The sequence below is a fragment of the Cibotium barometz genome, chromosome 42 (assembly GCF_041138505.1).
Source record: "Cibotium barometz isolate CiBa-2024 chromosome 42, ASM4113850v1, whole genome shotgun sequence".
In the NCBI taxonomy this organism is placed as follows: Eukaryota; Viridiplantae; Streptophyta; class Polypodiopsida; order Cyatheales; family Cibotiaceae; genus Cibotium; species Cibotium barometz.
The window spans coordinates 15186386-15205699 of NC_141087.1; positions in this window are offsets into that span (position 1 = coordinate 15186386).

Genomic DNA, 19314 nt, shown 5'->3' on the forward strand with positions numbered 1-19314 from the left:
TCTGTGTGCTATATAGCATAAGGGTAGGTACCGAAGAAAAACAATCTATGTTGTGTAGCAAACAGAGTGCTATATAGCAAACATTTTGTGCATTATTTCCCTATGAATGGATATGGCATGATACTTTGACAATTATTTTTCCTTCCCATTCTTTACATCTAAGTTGTTGACATAAATGAAGATGTTTCTGTCCTAAACATATAGATATCTTGTTTTCCTTGTAGACATATTACTTCATGAGGTTTAAAGAGGTTTACCCACAACTTCAAATCGGGCAGAGGTCATTTGAGACGCTTAAGCCATGGTTTGTACAAAAACTGAATGACTGGAACACATGTTGTTGTGTGTACCACATAGAATTGATGTACTTGAAATATGCAATAAATCCTTTGCGCTCACATTCTTTTGGCTTTCACGGAAATTCATGTCCATGCAGCTATGATGTATGCAAATCAGATGTACATGGGGGAAATTATGAGGCCTAGAAGCATTCCTTGTCAAGGATTACACAATTGTGGGAATCATTGTTGGATATGCTCCATCACATGCACACATGTACACATCCCCTCTTGATATAGTTCAAAACTCAAGGGTTATTAAGACATTAGTCTTGGCCCTTTTGCACTTATTAAAGTTCTTAGATATACCACAAAAAGGAGACATGCCTTAGATTGAGATATTCTTGGAGATATTCCTACCCCTATAATCAAGCAAAAGGTGGAGACAAATTATGAGAAAGGATTTGTAACTAATCATCATTAGAAGCCAAGATTAGGCGTGTACCTCTGCCTATTTAAAGAGGCATTAAATCAATGAAATCAGAGTCCCTCTTTCAATAGTCTGCAATGTTACTATGTCTATCTAATTGTTATTATCCTCCTTAATTATAATATGGTATCAGAGCCACTTGCGCACCTGCGCATTCCTGTTCGATTAAGAGCAGACTGAGCTTTCGTACTTCACTCACTGCCGCTGCCGTCCGTACTTCACTCACTACCGCTATCGTGCTTCACTCCATTGCCATGTTTCCACTGTCACCACAAGCCAGCAATGCCATCAGAGTAGCCACTTCAAACCGGCAGTCTACCATGTCACCATAAGCCAGCAGAGTAGCTACTTCAAATGGACAGTCTAGCAGTTCTCTGCAGTTATCTGTCTGGCTTCTGCCACGTGGCCAATCCAAAGCCTTAATTAAAAGGCTTAAGGTTTATAAGGTTTATAAGCCTTAATAACAAGGCCCATTAAAAACCAAACTCATTGATCTTCTTTAGCTCTGCTCAACTCAGCCGGATTTGCGAGACAACAAAATACAAGGTGGTTCTCTTTGAATGGAAAATCTTTGAACACTCTTTTACATTGCTCTTTGAATTATTGATGATATGACTAGTTCATGTGAAGAAATCATATAAATATCATATGACTCTGAAGCTTCGGTAAATCAGCCAGCTAAACGAACTCTTAAGCCAAGGAAAAGAGTGATTAGAAAATCAAAATCAAGGCTCAATAGTAAACCATGGTATTTTAATTATACCAAATATATTGGTTTAAGTGATTTTCTTGCCACAAACATGCATTTGTATGGAACAGGAATGGATAACTAATTTATTTCTATCTTAGAGTATCTTTGTACAAGGCATTAGACACTGCAAGAGTCTCTCAAGTAAGACCTTGCCATCATGTCTAAAACTTCATAGCTAGAAAGATTTACTGGGAGGAAATTTTCATACTTTGTTGGCAAACTAGGCACAAGTTTATCCTTCAAAAGAAAGATTTGTGGAAAGTAATTACTACATCTGAAAATGATAGACCCACCACAAGGGAAGGAAAAGCACAATGGGAACTCTGTGACACTAAGGCACTTGCTATTTTAGCACTTGGGCTTGGCGTTCAATATTTACATCATATTTCAAACATAGAGACAGCTAAAATAGCATGGGAAACTCTTGATAGGCTTTTTGGTGCTAGTGGAAAGAATTCAAAGATAAATCTAAAGCTACAAATCTTTAGGCTCATTATGAAGACCGGAGATTCTTTTCCCAATCATCTTAATAAGATGAAAAGTCTCCTTGCACAGTTAGCAGATATCAAGGCACCTGTCAGTGAAGAAGATACAATAGCTTTGTTGCTAAATAGTATGCCTGAAGAATATGATAATATTGTAACTACACTTTTGAATGTTCCTGATCTCAAAATTCAAGATGTGGAGTCCTCCCTTATGGAAGAATACAAAAAGAAACAACTACGATAGGAAGCCTCTGAAGAGAAGTTGATGGATCAAGCATATGTCACTCAAAAGAAAAATATCAAACCTCCTCAATGCACTCATTGTGGGGAGGAATGGCCATCTTGCAAAGAATTTTTATCACAAGGATAAACCAAAGCTTCAATGCACAACATGTGGGAAGCTAGGACATCTTGCAGAAAAATGCTACAACAACAAAGGAGCAGCAAACATTGCCAGCACATCTACACTTGAAGAAAATGTTGCACTGTGCAACCATGTAAATGCCTCTTATGATGATGAAGAGGCATCATGGGATTTTTAGAGCCATGTAATGCTCTCCATTGTCCATATGTAAAAATCACCTCTAACCACCAATGATGTAGGTTATGTGATATGTCTATGCCCACATTGTCTCTCACTTGGCCATGTAGCCCTCAAAGGGGAGATTGATGGGAGTGTTGGGTCTCCATGCCCAACTCATGATAGTGCACATGAGGCACTATGTTTCATGGAGTGATGATGGGGATTTGTAGGGATGCACTAAAAAGCGGTATGCAATGTTGTCTAGCCTATACCACTTTCTTGAACATGGTATTAGAGCATAACCTGTAGTAAACCTCTATCCTTGTGTGAATCTAGAAAGCCTAGGAAGTATTTCATCTCATTGCATTACTTCTCTCATCTCATAATAATGGCTCTAAGTGATATCTCTCTCCTTGGAGATGTAAGCAAGCTCAACAAAAACAAAGTACAATGCATGGAATTTTAAAATGCAGACTCTACTAATGATTCAAAACATGTGAAAGATTGTGACAGGTGAAGAACCAAGGCCAGCCCATGGTGGAGAACAAATGAATGATTGGGATAGAAGAGTAACTAAATCTCAAGGCTTCATTAACATCAATGTCAAAATGACAACATGGTTGGATACATGAGAAGATTGTAAGTGCAAAGGAAGCAAGTGCAATGTCAATGACAACATGGTTGGACACATCAAAAGTATTGTAAGTGCAAAGGAATCGCTACAAGTGAAAAAGAAGCATGGGACATCCTTGCAAATATGTTGAGGTAAAAGTACCATTAGAGCTATACATTTAAGGGCTAAGCTTATTGACATTCCAAAGAATTCAAATGAAAGTGTACATAATTATCTACTAAAGCTCAAGAACATCCAAAAAGGAGTACAAGCACTTTGTTACCTCTATTGCTGAGAAAAAGTTTCCTCCACTTGAAGACCTTACATCCCTTCTACTTCAAGGAGAAAAAAGGTCATTGGAAGACACACCCAACTCAAGCAAACAAGAATCAAAACTTACATTCTATAGAGGAAGGGAAAGATCCAACTTTAGAGGTAGAAGTGGATAGAGGAAGAGGAAAATATCATAACTACATCCCAAGAGGTCCACATGAAGATTAAAACTCACCAACTAAATTACAAACTCATGGAAACCACAATATCAAAGAGGAAGAGGCAACTACAAAGGATCAAGAGGAAGAAGCTATGGACAAAGAGGATCAGGAGAATGCAACTATTATGGCATTCAAGGCCATTGGGAAAGAGAATGCAGGAAGAAGCTAGTAGCAAATCGAAGATCCCAAGTCACAAATGGACCAACCACCAATCAAAATTAGACTATGCAGTCTTAAGATTAGATCAGCCTGAATAGTAAGTGTTTCTCTCTACATGTATGGCACATCTATAATAATTGGTCGAAGATGATTGTTGGTATGTTGACTTAGGATCTTATAACCATATGACTCATCATAATGATTGGTTCAAATTAGTTCATCCCATCTCAAAGGATGCATCGATACAGGAGATGACTCCCATCATACAATATAAGGATGCACCATCCTAGTACAAACATCATTAGGCTAGGTGAAATATTTAACAGATGTTTTCTTGCTCTAGGTTAACCAAAAATTTGATTTCAGTTGTTGGTCAAATAGTTGAGAAAGGTTATGATATAAGATTCAATTTGAAAGGGTCATTTATTAAGGATGACAATAGGAAAGTTGTTACTTATGGAGAAAGAGTTGAAAGATTTTTCAAGTGAAATTAGATGATTCTCACAATTCTCACTTCTCATCTCAAACCCCATCAATTTGGCATAAGCAATTAGGTTATGTAAACCATAAAGGCATCATGCACTTGAAAAGAGAAGGTCTTATGGAAGGGTTGACAATGCTATAGTTCAATGAGCAAGAAAGCACATGTCCATTTTGGAAAGTAACAAAGAACCAGGTTCAACAAAAGCACTTATAGAGCAAGGCAAACATTGGAGATTGTACATAGAGATCTATGGATTCCAAGCTAGACAACATATATTAGAGGAGCACACTACTTTATGACATTTGTGGATGACATGTCCAGGAAGGTATGGGTCTATTTTCCAAAGAAAAACTCTAATGCTTTCCATGAAGAAATATCAACCATATCACTAAGGAGATCTATAAGGGAAAAGTTCACACCTCTCAAAGGTTGAGTTACACATTAAAGTTTGCATCCATACATATAAGCTTCATGGCTAAGTTCAATCCTATAATTGAACCTAAGACTTATGAGTGAAGAAGTTTGTACAAAAGAAGAATGGATTTCAGCAATAGATGAAGAACATAATTCTCTCATGAGTAATGATACTTGGGAGCTTGCAGACTTACAAGAAGGAAAGTAATAAAATGTAAGTGGGTCTATAGGGTAAATCTAAATTAAGATGGTTCTATTGATAGGTATAAATCTAGGTTATGTGCCAAAGGATTTTCTCAAAGGTATGGAGAAGACTATGATGAAACATTTTCCCCTATTGCAAATATGAGAACTATCACATTGGTCATGGAATTAGCAGCCCACTATGGATGGCCACTTCATTCAATGTCAATAATGCAGTCCCCAATGGAGATTTACAGGAAGAGGTTTACATGTTGTAGCCTACTGGTTATGCTCATGCTAGTTATTCACACAAAGTATGTAAGCTTCAGTAAGTCCCAAGGGCATGGTACAACAAAGAGGTTTACATGTTGTAGCCCATTGGTTATGTTCATGCCAGTTATCCACACAATAATGCATGTTGGTTATGTTTATGCCACTTATATCCACACAAAGTATGCAAGCCAGAAAAGTCATTGTATGGGTTGAAGCAAGCCCAAGGGCATGGTACAACAAGATTAATGGGTTTCTCAAAGCTCAAGGATTTAAGAATAGTGTTGTAGATCCTACTCTTTACATCAAACATGAAGGTAATGATATCACTCTCTTCATCCTATATGTTGATGATCTTGTTCTCATAGATAGCAACATGGAAAGTTTGAAAGTAGTCAAGAAACTTTTCGTAAAGGAGTATGAGATAAAGGATATTGGTGGATAACTCCACTACTTCCTTGGATTTGAAGTCTTTAGGGATGCAAAAAAGAATTTCCTCTCACAAAAAAAGTATGCTCATGATATCTTGAAGAGATTAAGCATGGATTCATGCAAACCTGCCACCACTCCTATATGGAAGCAAACTTGAAGCTTGAGAAATATGATGGCTCATAGATATCTGATGCAAACATGTATAGATAGCTAGTTGGAAGTTTGATTTACCTCACAATCACAAGACCGGATCTCTCATTCTCTATGAGTGCTGTGAGTCAACTCATGCAAGAAACTAGGCAATCTCACTAGTTAGAAGCCAAGAGGATTCTTAGATATATCAAGGGTATTCAAAGATAAAAGGTCTACATTAGGCTATCGGTTCTCCCTTGTGGAAGTGGTATGATTAGCTAGTCAAGCAAGAAACAACCCATAGTTGTGCTTTCATCAATAATAGGTGAGTGCAGAGGGGCAACCAATGTGACATGTGAAATCATACGGTTGAGAAGGATTCTTGAAGACATTGACATTAAATTGCAGGTCCCATTCAAGTCTTTTGTGATAATTTGTCTAGCATTTATCTTCCCATTAATCCAGGTTGGAGAAGGTCATGTATGGAGAAGTGGACCTAATTCATTACTTCACTCACCACCAAGTTGTAGACATCTTCACAAAACCCCTTTTAGTATGCTAAAAATGAAGCTTGGTGTTGAGCAAGTACATTGTTGTACTTGGGGGGGGTGTTCAAGTTAGGCACTTTCACTAGGCATTTTCATAGCATTTTGTATAGCCTTGAACACATGATAGGACGTTATATTAAGGTTTAACTCTTACCACATATTTTTTACTTCACCTTTAATCACCGGGTAACATGGTAGAATCACTTACACCTAAATCTATGGCTAAATGATTGCTCACCAAAATCATAGGAAGGAAACTCCTACACTCTAGCAAGTTGTAAACTACACCAACGCCTACTTTTAAATAGCTAGTATCTTTGATGGTCAAAACTAGAAAGTTGTAGAGCTAATCATATGGAATATTATCCTCAAATACTTAGCAACACCAGGCATGGAGATATCATAGCTGCAAACATCCATAGTTATGTAGTAATTTTAAGATCTCACCTATCACCAATCAAGCTCAAAGATCTATATATATACCCAATACAGTTCATTGTGATTAGAGTGATTAATACATGGAAAGTTGTATTAAGGGCTAATCAAAAAGCAAATAAGTTTTTGAGAGATTGAGTTTATTCTCCCATGTGTTGAGTTTATCTAGTGCACAAGCATTAATATTTCATAATACAAACATTTTCTTAGGTCTCGAGTCTAATTGATATTATATTTTGTTGTAAAGTCTCTCTATTTGTGTGTATTTGATCTTGGTATCAAATCAAGTTAATCTAGATTTTCATCAGTGCTTTCAAACAGTTAACAATACTTTATATAATGCTAGTTAGCTAACTACTGTAGTATCGTAGTAAAATCTAGGACTTTAAAAGTAGCCTAAAGTAGTCCAAAAGAAGTTTGCAATGTTATCTAGCCTATACCACTTTCTTGACACAAAAGACTTGAGCCTATGAGTGGTGGGCCTCCCCAAGCCTCCCAAGAATCCTTCTTAATCCTATTAGAGTGGAGATTAATGTAGAAACACCCACAAGATGCAGCAAGTAAGAAGAGATAGATAGAAGCACAACACCCAAAAAAGTAGATTGGCGAGAATCAGTGAAGTACAAGTAAAGTGACATGATAAGGTCACTTACACACTCATAAGAGTGTGTACATATGCTCGGAGGAAAATACCTCCTAAAAAGGAAAAACGTGGCCCAACCCATTATTAGCCTACATCCACACACATCACTACCATATAAATGCTACACATCCCCCCTGTAGTGATGATGCAAACTTGTATAAGGATTATGGGGCAGATCAATCCCCAAATGGCAAACAATAAGCCCAAAAAGCTTCAAACTCCCCTCATGAGAGAGCCTTCATAAACATATCTGCCACATTGTCATGTGTAGAGACATAAGCCAGGCTAATCTCTCATGTAATGAGCCTCTCCCTACTGATAACTTCACAGCTTGAAGTGGCCATTGAATCACCAAGGTGAAAGTAAAAGCCACTAGTGGACACTCGTCGCATGTCATAACACCCAACCCAATTGGATGTCATAACATCCAACCCAATTGGAATCACCAAGGTGAAAGTAAAAGCCACTAGTGGACACTCGCATGTCATAACATCCAACCCAATTGGAATCACTGAAAGCATGTAGCTGAACATCACCCCCCTTAGCATAGAATAAGCTAAGGGACTAAGTACCTTGTAAGTATCTGAATACTTGCATTGGTGGTAGTCTACCAATTCTTATTTCTCAAACAAGTGCATAAACCTGCTCAACTAGGAGACCCTAAATTGAATGATTGGCCTCGTATTACATAGGTAGATGAGGCACCCACAAGCTTATGGATAAAGTGATGCATCAAATGGTTCACCTTCATCCTTGAGACTAAGCTTAGCACCTATCTCTATTGGTGTAGCAACAGGCTTATAGTCTTCAAGACTATAGTAAGAAGCCTTTCTATGCACTTTGACTATAACATCACAATACCAACATCATAATAGATAAATTGTATGAAAAAATAATAATGCAGTGAGCCTAAATATTAATGCAATAAGTCCAAATAGCATCACAATACCATGATCATGCTAGATAAATTGTATGTCTAAATAATAATGCAACGAGTCTAAACTGTATGCCTAAAGTCCAAAATAATAATGCAATGAGCCTAAATTGTATGCCTAAATATTAATGCAATAAGTCCAAATAGCATCACAATACCATCATCATGCTATATAAATTGTATGCCTAAATAATAATGCAACAAGCCTAAATTTGTCATCTCAAATGACACATGTAATTCAGCCTTGAAGGATGAAGTCTTCTCCTCATTAGGGCCTATGAGAGGAGCATGTCATTAATGTATAAAATGATGGCCAAAAAACAATCTTTACTTCTCTTTATATAGAGAATACTCTCAATAGGATTGGTACAAAAACCATTTACAACCAAGTATACATTTATCTTGTCATACCATGCTATGGGAGCCTACTTAAGGCAATATAAAGTTTTTCTTAACCTGTATACTTTAGATTCTTTCCCCTTCTCAACAAAACGATGGGGTTGAGATACATAAACCTCCTCATGAAAGTCACTATTTAAGAAAGTAGTCTTGATACCCAATTGATATACATTCAAACCATGAAGCACTACCAATGCAATAATACACATGATCGACGTAGTTATTTGAGATGTGGGTGCAAAGATCTCATCATAATCTGTGCCCATCTCTTTAGCATAACCCTTTGCAAACAACAAGCCTTGCCTCATTACACTACCATTAGCTTTACGCTTTAGCTTATAAAACCACTTTTACCAATGGCCTTTTTACCATAAAGCAAATAAATACAAAGTGTCATTTTTAAAGATTGAGTCATACTCATCCTGCATGGCCTGCATCCAATGATCATTTTCTTGTGCTTCCTAAAAGGAGGATTGTTCTTATTCATTGTATATATAGGTAACGAGAGCACAATCCAAAAAAGAATAAGATGCATGATGAGAACTTGCACGTGTCCTACTAGGTAGAGTAGTAGCTAATTTACTATCCTGCAATGTTTGCACCAGCCATTTTGGCATACTCTTGGATACTTGTATGGCTACCCTTTCCTTATCCTTATATCATCCATAATTACCTCATCAATAGGTTGCTTTGTGGATTAAAAGCTAATTTTCATCTTGTATGGACTGATTTGCAACATCTTTTTTGCATTCATTTACTCCACATATGGCTACCTAGGATTTTACAAAGGTAGGAGTGTATTAAAGATGTCCTATGAGCATACATTTTGTTGTTTTTTTATATAAAAGTGTGGTCTAAACTGATTTCTCAACAAAGATAACATCTCTACCCACCAAAATCCGCTTTGTAGCTAGATGGTAGAATCTATACCATCTTATCATCTAGCTTATTGCATTGTTGCTTAGGCACAAGAGCATAAGCAAGATAACCAAAAACATGCAAATGAGCCATAGAGGCCTTCCAGCCATTCCAAGCTTCATAAGGGGTAATTGTCTGCAAGGCCTTAGTGGGGCATCGATTTACATAAGTGGCACACATAATTGCCTATACAACCAAAAAAACATGAGACAAATCTTGGCCTTTAAAATGTGCCAACTCTATGAGAGATTGGTCCTTTCTCTCAACCACACCATTTTTGCTAAGGTGTATAAGGCACTGTGTATTGATGTTTTATGCGCTTTCAAACAACCATATATACATGAAACTCTATAATGTTCCCATCTTTAATAATACTACATGCCCATGAATTTATGGTATTTTGTGATGCAAAAATCAACAATTTTAATAAACAAGCTATTTCCACTTAGAATCTTAGAATTTTGAGTCCAAATTTGGAATCTGCGTGCTATTTTACCCTAATATAGGATTTTATAGCATCCAAAACGGACACTAGATCCAGCCTATACGTAAATTTTTAGTTATTTTTTGTTAAAATACGATAAACTTAAACCTTAATACATGCGCGACCGGGTGCCTGATTGACAAACGGTTAGCACCCCTACAACCAGAGAGACACCTCGGACATTTTCGTTGAAAAAACATTTCTGCACCACATATCGAGGCCAGTGCCCCAAATTAGGGGTTCCCACCCCAAAAAGATGTCGTACACACTCGAACGCTCACACAATGCCTGCGCAAGGACCAAAGGCCACCAACCGCCCTAGTGTATGATCCACACAGACCGCCACGTGGATGCCCATGCTACCTCTGACCTAGAAGGTACATGCATACCATAGCTTTCGTCCACGCACAGGTACCATTCCTTTACCCAGGTCCATGCAAGCCACATGTTGGTGTACTTTCATCCTACACTTTGCTCTCCTTATCCCTGCACCCGTACTCGACAGCACCTATATAAACCCCCCAGCACCTCATGGTCGAGACACCCCAACACCCTGCTTTACACGTACTTGTCATTCTGTTAGCGCCTGTACCCCCGGCAGCCTGCACCAAGCACTCTATGCGGTACTACAACGTATTGTATCGCGACAGCCTTCCAACAAGCCATTTTTGCCCATCTCCAAGTAAGCCCTCTGCAGAATATGTATTGCCTCCTCTCACCCTTGAGGGTAGAGTGTCCTTTAGCTGCTCTCTCTCTCTCTCTCTCTCCCACCCCCACCCCCCCGTGTTGTGAATAGACTTAAGGGAGTACTCCCCCTCCTCTCCCTCTAGCTGCAACCTTCTCCTTGCAAATCCAGTTTAAGGAAACCTTCCCCTCCCATTAGCGGTGACTTTAGGTAAAGGATTTTAGCCTCATAGAGGTGATTCACACTTAGGGGTTTTTTGCTCATAACATGAGCAATCGAGCTCCAAATTGTGATTTGACTGAAGTATTGGATTCGTGGTGTCACAGACTATAAGAAGGCTGGCATAATGGCGCCTTCATAAAAGCGCCAAAATATTGCCGTGAGAGATGCGTACATCAATGAGTCTCGAGAGGTTGCTCCAGATGCCACCCCATCTCTCCTTTGAGAGTCCCACAAAGAAATAATGGTCAGGTTATCTTGGTCATCGTTTAAAAGGAGATTTTTATTTCGATAATCTTTAATGTTAACTTTAAAGACATTAAGAAAGAGATGCTAATTTTCTTTATACCAAAATTCTTGGTGAAATTGTTGTTTTCTCAAGGAAAGTCATGAAATCTGTCATATTCTAAAATTTAGTTTGTAAAGTGTTATCTTGATTGAGTTAAGAAGTATAGGTATATCTTCTCCACCCCTTGATGCTCACCTTGTTTCTGTGCTTGTGTAGCCGGGAGACGACATTAGCGAGGCCCGGAGTCGACGCAAGGTATCCCTCATGTTAAAACCCTAAGATCTCTCTAGATAATTTTTATGCATAAACATGCATAAATCACACATAAACTCAACCACCCAACCACCCCCGAGCCCAAGGGATGCACACATGAATAATAATGAAATATAGCATACCTTTACCTTGATGTCCCATACCATCAAGAGGTATAACTCCAATCCAATAGCATGTAGCTATAGTGTGAAATGGTAGGTGAGTAGATATGATCCTCTACACAAGTGACCATAGCCTAAGCCTCCAAGCCTCCCTTGAGTGTGCCCCATGCCCCTATTATATAGGAGGGCCCTCAAGTGACTCTTGACTCTCCATTTCCCATGTGTGACCCTTGGATGCCTGACCCTAACCTTAACCCTTAAGGTTAGTCCTAACCCATGCTCCACTAGAGCTTATTCCCATGCCCCATGCTCACAAGCCTAATGTGGGTTAGTCTCCTAGTATATGCACACATAATGTACATATATAACATACTTCCCCTCTCTCAAAACATTGCACTCTTGCAATGAAAAGAAGGAGAACTGCACTGAACAATATCAACCGACTCCCAAGTTGAATCCCCTATTTCCCTATCTTTTCACCTAATTTTAACCTCAAGGATTAGTCAACTACAAAGTTTCCTTTCCTTGAATTCAAGTACCTTATCAGGTTCATGTGGAACATAGGACAATTCTTCGACTTCAACGAGTTCTTGAGGAGTAACTGTGTTATCCTCACCTCCCAGTTTCCCTTTGAATCTATTGATATAAAAGATTGGATGAACTCTAACATGTGGAGGTAGTTTAAGTTCATACGCAACTGTGCCAATCCGATGTATAAATCGAAATGGACCACAATATCTAGGAGATAAATTCGAGCATTTTTCTATTGACAAAATCTAAGAATCTTTAGGAACATTAAAATAAACCAACGCTCCTGGTTCAAAAGACCGAGATGAGCGTCTCCTATCAGCATAAAACTGTGCCCAATCCTAAGCACTCCTGATAGAATCCCGAGCTTCAGTCAGTATTTCCTGCATATCACGCAAGAAATCCCTCGTCGATGCATCAAGCTTGATGTCCTTAAGATCAACATCAATAGGTGCCATGGGTTGATACCCATACATAAGCATGAACGGACTAAAACCAATAGCCGTATGTTTAAAACTATTATAGGCAAATTCCATCATTGTAAGATATTTTTCCCAATTTGATGCATATCCTCTACAATATGATTCATACGCTTTGTTTGCCCATCAGAGTGCGGATGATTAAAGCAATTCATATGCTTTGTAAACCATTCGGAATAAAGTAAGAAAACATGGCATTATAAAAGCAAGAACCAGGGATTCATCGGCGCCCCGACGTACCCAGATCTGCACATGGAATAATCAACGTCCCGAGTTACCTATATCAATAAAGAGAGTCATCAATGTCTCGATGAGTCATATATGTCCATTCGTAAACCATTAGGTTGACTGTATAAATCACCTAAAGTACGGAACTAGAGAAAGAAATGCCAACAAAGGAAAAATCCAAATTTTCTTAATCCGAAGAAAACAAGATAAACTCGTTGAACTCTAAAGAAGAGATTTCAACAAGTGAAAATGCCGACGAGATTACACTCATCAATACATGCAAGCTATAGATAAAAGAAGTTTATCTAGAGAATGCCCACACTATAAAGTGAATTTAGAAAATGAGATTGTCTTTGAATGTTGAGGTCAACATGCTAAGTGATGTAAGCAAAGCAACAATCTTGAGCCCAAATTATCCCATAAGATAATATATGTGAGGGATCACTAGCATCCCATACCACCATGATACCACCCATACATACCTTAACAATTTGAAAACTCCCTAGTATGCCGTCTAGGAAAATATGAATAAAATCCTATATAAGAGGAATAAGATGGCCTTATCCAGACTTTCATATACTAAAACCTGTCTCTATATACCTGAGACTACATCAAGGAATAACTCTTTCCGAGTGTGTATCATTAGAAAAGACATTGAATTACTGGTGCCTTTCATGTGATAACTACCCAATAAACTCAATAAAGTTAGGGTAGAAAAAATAACTCACCTAGATACATAAACAACTAGGTATCCGAGTTGGAATATGTACAAGAGTACAAGAAATATACTCTAAAATTACGTGCAAAAAACAAAGGCAAATGCTACCTTCAAAGCACATAAAATTATCCAAAAGATCAAAAGATCCTTATAAAACCATGGATAAAAGCATAGAAGCTCCTCAAATCCATGAAAACCATAATTGATCATAAAAATTAATGCATGCCATCTAATGGTCATTAATCATGCCAAAAGAAACATTAAAATTGATGGCCAACTCATCAATCCGGAGCATATGAACGTGGTGTCATTCAAGTAAAACTCCAAAGTAAGCAAGTGAAACACATGTGTAACACTCAATCAAAACCCTTAGATACAAGTAATCTAGGCAGAACCTGATGAGTCCATATAAAACTTGGAAAACATCCAATAAAATCCACTAAAACAAACCGATCAATTAACCCATGATAGAAATTATCTTAGGCTTAAGAAATTAAGCATAGACCACACTTAAACAAGTGCAAAATAAATTATCATGGAAAAGTGTCAAAGGTGAGACACACTTTGAACGCAGATTCTAGCCATCAAAAGAAATTAAGGAACATGTCCAAAAAACAAGGCTAAACAATGGTAAAAAATCATGAAAACATCGTTTAAAATTAATCCAAACAAAAATATCCACTAATACGAGGTATAATCGTATTAATAATATACAAATAACCCACATCTATCTAATGTCAGCACGTGAAAACGTACTTCAACATTAAATAACCCTCGAAAATATTAAATTCTCGAGAAAAAGAATTATCATGATTTTTTCTAATTTTTTCTAATTTTATAGGGCCTCAAAATATGATAATTTTGAATTCCACCAAACCTATCTTATGGCATTCCAAACCTATATTTTTCCAGAAAATTTTTAGCAAATAATTTTGCCAAAATACCATTGATATTTTAAAAATACCAATTTTTAGGATTTCTAAAAAGAATTTCTAGAATATTCCTAATTTCTCCTGAGAATCCCATCGTTCACGAAATTTCCAATTCTGCCCAACAATTCTCAAATCCAATGAAAATTTATAAATTTAATGGATTTTCTAAATTTTTGGGTCAAAAAATATAATATTAAAATTTACTTTAAAAAAATACCAAAAAATATAATATTAAAATTTACTTTAAAAAAATACCAAAAAATATAATATTAAAATTTACTTTAAAAAAATGCCAAAAATTACAATAAGAAAAAATCAACAATAATTGACTAGAGATTGCTCTAATACCACTGTTAAAACCCTAAGATCTCTTTAGATAACTGTTATGCATAAACATGCATAAATCAGGCATAAACATGCATAAATCAGACATAAACTCAACCACTCGACCACCCCCGAGCCCAAGGGATACACACATGAATAATAATGAAATACATCATACCTTTACCTTGATGTCCCATACCATCAAGAGGTATGACTCCAATCCAATAGCATGTAGCTATAGTGTGAAATGGTAGGTGAGTAGATATGATCCTCTACACAAGTGACCATAGCCTAAGCCTCCAAGCCTCCCTTGAGTGTGCCCCATGTCCCTATTATATAAGAGAGCCCTCAAGTGACTCTTGACGCTCCATTTCCCATGTGTGACCCTTGGATGCCTAACCCTAACCTTAACCCTTAAGGTTAGTCCTAACCCATGCTCCACTAGAGCTTATTCCCATGTTCCCATGCTCACAAGCCTAATGTGGGTTAGCCTCCTAGTATATGCACACATAATGTGCATATAACACCTCATACCATGGGGAGAATAAGATTTTGCCAATGGAGGTGAAGACATCTCTCTGAGGAGCGTGAGGATCAAGTGATGGAGCGTGAGAGGGCAACACGCCGGCTTGAGTCCTTACCAGCTGTCTCGACGATGAGGTGCATAGTCCCATAGGGATTGCCCAGTTTGTAGAGGCTGGAAGGCCAAATTCTAAATCATCGGTAGAATAAAGTAAAGAGCCTGGATTTGGCTGTGAATAATTCTAAACATTGTATCTATTTTTTTAATGCTTTGTTTGTAAATATTGTGTATCATTGATAAAGACTATTTAAACAAACCATGTGTGTAAGGCTTTTAATTAAGGAACTTGTTTATTTATGTCAAATAGTGTGGTAGGATTAATTAGAAAATAAATTGACATGTGAGTTGGGTGGAAAGTGGGAGGATGAAATGCCTTGATGGCAACATCCTATAGACGGGTGGACCCGATTAGTCGGGTAACTTTCCAATAAATTAATTAAAGCGCTAGGTTAGATAATAAATTCTAGCGCAACCCTACTCTAGAGAACTAGGTCAGTGGCCGTGCCTTGCATAGATAAGGAAAAAAGTGTTGTTTCTAGAAGTCAAGAATAGAGGTTGCCTAAGTTAAAGTCAATTACTCTATGAGTGGTTTGATTTTAGAAGTCCTTTAAAAAGACCACGATCCCCTTACAAGATGGAACTAGGTCATACCTAGTAATCGTATCCTTGTATCTTACATGGTCAAGGTGTAAACGAGTAGGAAACTACCCTAAGTTAGACTTAGTAGAATTTCTTGAAGGTTTCCCCTATTTAGGGGGGGGACCTTACAAGTGGTATCAGAGCTGATCTTAGTTCCTAGGACTTGTTAATAGAGATTTTTTTTGGAATATATGTTTTACCTAATGTTGCTGATTTATAAAATAACTTACTAGAATAATTTGAATTGGTGATTGAATGATTGTGGGAAGAGGCTGAAGCCTACTCAAGATTCTTAGTCTTCCAGTGCATCTTCCAGGTGGCATTTCTCACTCCAAATTTCAAATTCCGTGATACTATGGTGTAGATACTTGAGAGATTGTCCCTCCCTCATACCTCTCGTATCCAAAGAGGGTGGAGTAGAGATCACCTTTGGAATCATGGGCTGAGGTATTTTTTCATCTGAATTGGGAAAATCACCACCGATTTTAAGCGGATTCGTTGGAGCGAAAAGTTGAAGATGGTCCGTTTATTTTGGTTCGTGGGGTACTCCCAGGCCTGGCAGTTCTGTGATGACCATAGATGGGAATCGCATACCACAAGACCATTGGGTATATGACCAAGTAATGTAGGTCTTACCCATCGATAGGGTAGTCGTTCTGGGGACACAGCCCAATCTAGAGTCTTCCACCCTTACCGTTAGTCTTCTGTGTCTTAGAGACTATGACGGAACCCCCATATTTTACCTATGTGGACTGCTCTAGTCTCATGTCTAGCTGAGCCTAGAATTTTTCTTTTATGATAAATAAGACTAATTATATTAGTCTTAAACCTTTGTAATAAAACCTGTCCTTGTAAATATTTAAGAAATAAAATGATTTTTTCAAAAGTTTTACTTTTACAAGCATGAGCGTAATGTAAAGTATGAGTCTTGTTATCCTAAAATTTAATCGATGAATGACCAGAACGATCAGCCTCCACTCCCCAATGCATTATATACGGATATCCAGGAGAAGAGGCTCCTGCTCAAGAAAATGAAACCTCCCTCCTTTAAAGGGGAAGGTTCAAAGATTGAGAAGGATGTTGAGGTTTGGATTGAAGCAATGGACGATTATTTCTTAACTACCGGTACTGGAGTGGCAAACCAGTCCATGCTTGCATGATTTCAACTCACCGGGGATGCTAAGCTCTGGTGGAAATAATGGTGCCATGACAAAGGAGTCACTGAACACTCCCAAACATGGGAGGATATCAAGCAGGCTGTGAAGGAATGATATCTCCCACCAGCTCATGAATCCATCATCAAGATGAATGAATTTTTTTAGTCTCAGGCAGTTCAGCTCAACTTTGGAAGAATACTATTCTAAATTCATCACTCTTCGGAAGTATGCCCCAGCCATAACGACTTCCCAGCAAGTGGCTTGTTTCTACCAAGGCTTGAATGAATCCTTGGATTCCCGCCTCGAAGCAATGAGGCCAAGCACATTGCAAGATGCTCTTATACGAGCAAAGTCTCTTGTGAAATAACTAAAGTCTAGTAAATCCAAGCCTCAGAAGATATCTTCCCCCAAAGGAAACCCTAAAGATCAACCTTACAAGAAGCCCCAACAGAATGCTCCCTACTACAATCGAGGGTGGAAATCCAATTCTTTTGTTCCCCGCTCATATGCTACTTCTTCTAGAGAGGCCCCTCTGTGTTTCAAATGCAATGAGCTGGGACACTTTAGGGTCAACTGCCCCAAGCTAGCATCATCTCTACCTCAAAGCGGTAGATCAAATCAAGGCTGTGGAACCCCCATCCATCAAGGTGCAAGGGGTGGTGGATGTGGCAGAGGCCGCAGAGCAGTTGCTCATACTACCCGTGCTATAAGAGAAGAACCAAATCTGGAGATAGCTAAAGAAGAACGTGCCATAGTCCATGTGGTAGTAGAACATCAAGGTCCAAATCAACAATTTGGTGTTATTCAAACCCTAGCCACTCATCACGGTAAGACATTCCAAATTTTGATTGATTATGGTAGTACCCATTCATTTCTCTCTAAGGTGTTTACAAAAATTAAACTTGAGTCAAAAACTAGCTAGAAGAATGGTTGTAGAACTAGCTAGTGGGAAGAAAGTAATATCTCAACATTATGTAGGGAAACCTTGATTTCGAATTGGGTAGTGAGCAAACCCATGGTAATTTTAGAGTCCTGCCATTAGGAGTTTATGATGGGATCCTTGGAATGGACTAGTTAATTGCAAACAATGCTAGTATTCACTGTAGCCAAGGGAGTATCACTTTTAAAAATGAGCACAGCCAAGTAGTATCAGTTTAGGGAAAGACAGGTAAACCCAAGTCTAGGGTAGTCAAAGCAAAGCATCTTCTCAAAGGAGCATGTAAGGGACAACAAGTTTTCCTAGTTAAACTCAATAAAGCTGTTGAACCTAGTAAAGAAATAGATCCCTCTTGGCTCCAAGATTTCTTTGACATCTTTCCTGAGATGAGCTCACAGGGTTACCACCTCTTGGCTCCAAGATTTCCTGACATCTTACCACCTCCTCGAGAAGTCGATCATGAAATTGAGGTGATCCCTGGTGCTCAACCTGTCTCAAAAACACCCTACAAAATGTCTCTTCATGAACCAATCACAGTAGAGGCCCCCAACCAATCAATTGGTTTGGTATGTTGTAGGAGTCACCAAGGAAGATTGAAGAGAGAGAGAAGCTCCAATCTCTTCAATTTTGTAGAGGTTTTTAGAGGATAATAGAAATTAAGCTTAGTTTAGAGTAATACCGGCATAGTTTAGTTCACAGATAATAATACAAAGGAATGAGGGTCTATTTATAGGAGAGGGAGGCCACTAATTGAGTCCAACTGAGTTCTAGAATTTTCCAGTTGGCTGAATTTGGTCAAGTTTTGGACCAGTTTAGCTCCCTTTTTTATTTGGTTTGATTTAGGAGAGAGGAGAGATAAAAATATCCTATTATTTTTGAGTTTTAAACTCATCCAAGCATGTGAAGTAGGTGCCTCCTTGAAGGTCTCCCTTTTCCTTACACATGTGTCAAAAATGAATGATTACTCCAAAATATCTCATTTTTTTAATACTTCATAATTTTTAACTAATAAACCTAGTACTTGGTCAACTCTTCATCTTATGTGGGCATTTACTCATTTTTGCGTATTTTCTTTTATTCTTTGGATTTATCTTGTCCCAACTCTTGGATTAATCTTATTGGTCCATAGGAACCTTAATTAGACCATAATCAA